Genomic DNA, 6,490 nt, shown 5'->3' with positions numbered 1-6,490 from the left:
CCCTATATAGTGCTGTAATATTACGGATGAACCACATGAATATGACATGGAGGAGGATTGGAACTTTAAGATACTGAGAGGACATTATCAAATTTAAAGAATGTGCAAAAAACAGGGTGTCATGCTTCAGATTAGTTTAAGGGGAATAAGGAATGAAAAAAGAAAATGAAAGAAATAAAGGACACAAGGGAAACACTAGACACATAAAGAGAAATGCTTGTATGAGGTTGTTGAATGTAAATTCTTCATCTGCAACACCAGCTGTGGACTTTTGTTGCTCTCTCTCTCTTCTTCCCCCCCTCCCATGTTTCCTGTCACCTTTCAGCTATTTACTATTGAATAGGGGAATGCCTGAAATGCTGCTACAACTGCTTTAAATGTAACTAACAGCACACAGCCACAGTTCCTGCTTTCCTCTATTGGTATATTATTTACAGTAAACCATTTCATGGTTTACACCCCTTAAGATGTCCGCCTTGTATAAGAGAGTTGTTTGCATGCTGATGTGTACCATTTTTGAGGTAGAAAAGTTATTAAGCACATCATCCTGTCCTCACTCTCCCTCTGTAGCTTGTAGCTAAATCGTCGGAATAATTTATGTGTGACATCAATTAGTTTTATTGTCACATGTTTTTAAAACAACCCGGGACAGAAGCCCTAGCTTTTGGGAGAGAAATATTTGAAATATAGCCCAATACATTCATTGGGTCAGGATTACAACCTAAAATAACATCTATATTGTTACCTTGCACACTCTAGAAAATACCCATCCTTCAGATGATAATTCAGTTGCAAGATATGCAGTTTCATTTCAAAAACCGTTTTAGTCCATCAGGCCTGACCATGTCCTCATCCTCATCACAACCGAATCTGCCTCTAGTACAGTACAATAAAGACAATGACAGCTAGAGAAACAACACCACCAACCTCCAGCAACAATGGGCTGTTCATCTCATGCTTTATTCAGAAGACGCACGAGGCCCCCAGTTCACCACCCCAGTGAGAGGGCAGAATCCAGACACAGATACACATGTCAGAAACTATTTGAAGCTATCGGGTCATCTTGTTTTCCTTCCTCAGTTTGATACAGGACTACAGGGGCTGAACGTGTAGTTTAGGATGAACTGTTTGCTCTTGAGATTGCCGCAATGACTTTTATGGAACTCCAGACTACTGTGTCATAATGAGAATGAGCGATTAGAAAATGGGAAAAGATAAGGAGGAAATAACAGGAAGATTGTACAGCGATCAGATGGAGCAAGAGTGAAGAGGCAAGTGGATTTTTCCTGTTTACACAAATGGCCCAGCGTGTTGAGGTTAGCGTGCGATAAATGTGACAGGCGTGTTTGTTCAACATATAGGCCTACAATCTGCTTTCCTTATTAGGCGGGCTGTGTGTCGCAGTGTGTATGTTCCAGCGGTCATAGTTTCCACTTTGTTGTATCGAGGCTGCTCCATTTCCTCACAGCGTCACAGACAGCTGCCCGGAGGCTGGGTTCATTGTCGCCATGTCAACGAGGATGCTGATTTCCCTCCATGCCTTCCACACCTGCTACTCACTGTATGAAGACACAAATCTTCCATGTTAGGGCATAATACCCACCAGGCCAGGGTTAGAAGCAGGCCAGAGCAATCTACTATTAAATATAACGTTTTAAATTTGCTGTTATTGCACCATGAATGATATCGTATGGCAGTTTTACTTTGAGTGAACATTCAACAGTGGGGTTTGTCTAACTTTTGATCAATAAGATCCATTCAGAGGTGATGCAAGATGGAGGAAATGATTGTGACAATGTCTTGAGTGTTTTTCTAGGATTAATGGTTAACTTTATGGCTTTGTAATGATAATATTAAGGCCTGTCAAATCAGCATTTAAAATGGGGAAATGAGACAATTTCACTGTGTTGTGATGGCCCTGCACTTTTTCATATTGTTTCCTTTTTAACAGGAGGTATGACTTGTTTAACAGTTTTGCTATCTCCGTGTCCCAAAAGTGATTGAAATGACGCTTGAGGTTCAACAAAGATCCGTCGAGATCAGCCGTCGCAACACTTGGAAAATGTGCAAGCTTGCAAAGGGCGATACAGATAGGTATTTATAGATAAATTAAATAAAGTTCTCTACAAATATCTTACAGTTAATCGTATAGGAGGTTTTTTTTTTGTAGTGTTTTCATTATTTTGTCTACCCCATTTATATCAACGAGGGTAGGCTAAATAACAGAAACACACCTCTGTATAATGCAATACAGTTCAACAGCACCATGAACTAGATCCTCCAAAATAACCAACAAGTTGAATCAACACATCTTTAAAAGTGAATATTGCTACAATATTTTGTTTCGGTCAGTTTGTTCAAGTTTGTATTGATACTACTGTCCCTTGCAGTGGCAGAAGCTGGACATTTAAACCGTAGGCTTTTTTTTTTAAATGAGTTGAGCTACTTCACAATCTTTCCAGTTGAGTCCCGGAATCCCTGCAATAGCCGGAGTTGATGTGATACGGTTGGGAGGTTACCAACAGCTACCGAATGGACTGAGATTGGTTTGTCAAATGCTGTTTCCAAGCCTTTAAGCTTTTAATTCACCTTACTTTTAACTTACCTAGATCCTAGCCCCTGTAGGTTGGGAGCAACTGCTCAATAACACACTAGTGCTATTTAAGTAACCAGGGCTTTATAATGAAATAGCAATGCAAAAACAAAGCCAAAAGGTTACTTAAAAAAAAAGAAAAAAGAGTGCCCTGTTACTAAAAAAGTCAAAACAGACAAAGCTCTATTTTAGAACGGGAAGAAGGAAAAGGAAATGTACTGTGGATCCCAAGACAATGGAGGAAAAGCATAAGTGCTTCAGAGTGATTTATCAAAGAAGGTGTGGACATTTTCAACCAGTGTGTGGTGAAATGGCAGATACAGAGAGGGACGGCCCGGTCAACAACCATGTGCACCATAAAACATAAAGCTCCGTGAGCATGAGAGCAGGTTGCGTGTGAGCAGCCGAATGTGTCATCAAGTGTTTGTTTTTGTCATACTTATGTGGGGTCTTGTGCAATGTGCTCAAGTTGGAATTGGGACTGTATGTGTTTGCGTGTGTGTAAATCACATATGGAGTTGGTTATTGTCATCTGGCATCGATTTTTGGGAGGGCCTTGATGTTCCAATGATTGCCCTCATCACCAATTCCCACCCCCACTGCTTTTAATGCCATTAACGGGAAGACTGCAGTGGTTCTTTTTCAGGATCCATACCCAGGAGGCCATAAATGTGCAGTACACGTACACATGTGGTACTGCACGTCTGTAAATCCCCTCCATCCTTTCCACACACATTTTTCTCTCTTAAAAGAGGACATCACAGTTCCCAAGAAATGTAACTCTAAGTCAGTGGCAGACTCAGGCCGTCCAAGGGGCAGAGGCGAAAAAATAAAACTGTCACCAGCTACATGCAGTGGGGTACCAACAGTTTTCTAGCACGTACAGCAGCTTAGAGGGCACTTTATAAAGTTTTTTTTCAACTGGAAGGACAACCTATGGCATTTTAACAACATGGTTTCTCCACTGGAAGGACACCCTATCGCATTTTATCACATTTTCTCTAACGGAAAGAGACACCCTATGGCACTTTATCACGTTTTCTCCACTGGAACTACACTGTATTGCACTTAATCACATTTTCTACGCTGGAAGTACACTCTATTGCGCTTTATCACATTTTCTCCACTGGAAGGACACCCTATTGGATTTTATCACATTTTCTCCAACGGAAAGAGACACCCTATGGCACTTTATCACGTTTTCTCCACTGGAACTACACAGTATTGCACTTAATCACATTTTCTATGCTGGAAGTACACCCTATGGTACTTTATCATGTTTTCTCCACTGGAATTACACCAGAGGCGGAGTGGCAATCAGGAGAGTCGGGACTTTTCCAGGTGGGCCGGTAGTGTTTCGAGGCCGAGAGGGCCGGTCTGATAATAGTTACATTGCATTGCAAGCACCATCACTGCCGGTCAGCGCTGCCCGCTGGTCAAACTGTGCAGCCTCTGCTCAACCCTTACGGCGGGCCGCTGCAGCCTCTTATTTCAATATAAACACGGGCTAATCAGAAAGCACCAACGGTCCCAACCATGTCTAGGATTTTCAGAAATATAGGGGGATCAGTGAGCGACCCCTCCCCAAATGGCATAGCCCGGGTCGGCGTAAAGCCATCGAACATCTCTTTTTTTTCTTCTTTTTGTCACGTTTGGAAGTCTACGTTAACAGACGGTGTGTGAGTCTGATGATGGAAAGCCAAAAAAGAAAAGGGAAAGGTGGCGCTGTCAGACCCAAATGGAAAAAAGGGATTGTGTTGCTGTGTTGTTCATTCATTCACCATCTAAACATTCATTCCCTCCCCCACTACACCCTATTCCACTTTATTATGTTTTCTCTACTAGAAGGGCGCCATAGAGGCACTTTATCATGTTTTATCTACCATAGGGGCATCCAAGAGAAATCAGAATGGGTTTTTATTGCCAAGTACGTTTTTTAACACATACAAGGAATTTGTTTTGGTGTTGTTGGTGCACATTACCCATTCTCTAAATGTAATAAACAATATAAGTATAGGTATAAACAATATAAGTATATGTACACAGTATGTATTAAATTAAAAATAAAGATAGAAATAAAATAAATAAATAAAGAGCATTACAGCAGAGAGAGAACAGTGGCATGAAGAACCAGGTGGAGAGTCAGGGTGGTTTCCGGGCCTTGTTAATAAGGCTAGTGGCGGAGGGGAAAAAGCTGTTCATGTGGCGAGAGGTTTTGGTCCTGATGGACCTCAGCCTCCTGCCAGAGGGGAGTGGCTCAAAAGAGTTTGTGTCCGGGGTGGGAGGGGTCAGCCACAATCTTTCCAGCACGCTTCAGAGTCCTGGTGACGTAAAGGTCCTGGAGCGGCGGCAGATTGCAGCCAATCACCTTCTCTGAAGACCGAATGACACGCTGCAGTCTGCCCTTGTCCTTGGCAGTGGCAGCAGCGTACCAGATGGTGATGGAGGATGTGAGGATGGACTCAATGATGGCTGTGTAGAAGTGCACCATCATTGTCTTTGGCAGGTTGAATTTCTTCAGCTGCCGCAGGAAGTACATCCTCTGTTGTGCTTTCTTGACGAGGGACTGATGTTCAGCTCCCACTTGAGGTCTTGGGAGATGGTAGTTCCCAGGAAGCGGAAAGACTCCACAGTGTCAATTGTGGAGCCACAGAGGGTGATGGGGGCAGGTGGGGCTGGGTTCTTCCTGAAGTCCACAACCATCTCCACTGTTTTTAGAGCATTGAGAAGAGGGCACTTTTGCTGCACTTGGGTGCACCAAACTTCTTTTTTCTTTGAAAACTGATTTAAATTGTTGTACTGGAGTGCTTCCTGGTGTGAATAAAATATGGGGTCACAAAATCTGAGAAGTTACAGGATCAACAGTGTAGGGAAGCAGAAAATAGCACATTCCTGCTGCACAAAATTGTGTTTAAAAAAACAAACAAATCTAAAACAAATTAAAAAAATATTCAAATCAAACAAAAATGACTTAACGGTAGAATTGGTCACAACCAGTGCAACCACTAACATGCCGGGTAGCAACACTGCTTTGTTTTAAAGGATCACAAGCCAAAAATACTTTTACCAACAATATTTCCATCTGAAATGTAGTGTAGAAATAAAAAGTAAGGAAAAAAGGTAACACTGTGCTGAAAATAAAAGGACCCAAAAACAGAAGACGGTCAAGAAAAAGTGCTTCTCTGCCTTTATTAGAGGATCACATCACTGCTCCATGAACACTCATAAATTGTGTTGCCAAATGCAGTAGTAAGAAGTGTTTTTCATTCCTTTCCTGCTATTCATTCCCCTCTTGTCATCCCTCTGCCTGTCATGCTTTTTTCATGTCTCTACACATTTTTCACTTCTTCATTTCATGAACCACAAATGCTCCTGGGTTCCCTTTTCTTTGTTACCTTTCTGAAAATCTCACCTTGCCACAAAGCTCTCTGTCTTTAGTATTTTTAACATTTCTCATTCTCTTGTATATTCTTAACTGGAGAAGGAAGAAGCAAATGCAGCATATTACCAGCATGCCTTATCTTTATGTTGGCCTTTTCTCATCCTCACCTGATAAATTCAGAGGCCAGCTTGGCAGTTTTCCCATATTTAGTTTCACCGACCTCCTTCCTTTTGGAAATGCAGTAGGTTTCTGTCAGATTTGGACAAGTTAAATGCTATGCAAAACCACAAAGGCACTCATTTGAAAGTCAAAGGCGATGGACAGGAAAAGTTTTCTGCTTGCTGAACAAGATAAAGAATAGTTGAACAGAGCAGATCACAGCAAAGAGTTATCAGTGTACACCTTATCAGCTTGTTCAAGGCCACAGGAGATAGTTTTGGACAGCTTAAATAACGGTGTGCACAGTATTGTTGGCAGCGTGGGTGCCAAAGCTTCGGATATGTGATGCTTGAAAG

Source organism: Perca flavescens, chromosome 2 (assembly GCF_004354835.1).
Source record: "Perca flavescens isolate YP-PL-M2 chromosome 2, PFLA_1.0, whole genome shotgun sequence".
Lineage (NCBI taxonomy): Eukaryota > Metazoa > Chordata > Actinopteri > Perciformes > Percidae > Perca > Perca flavescens.
The sequence above is the reverse complement of the archived record's forward strand: the minus strand, read 5'-3'. Positions refer to the sequence as shown.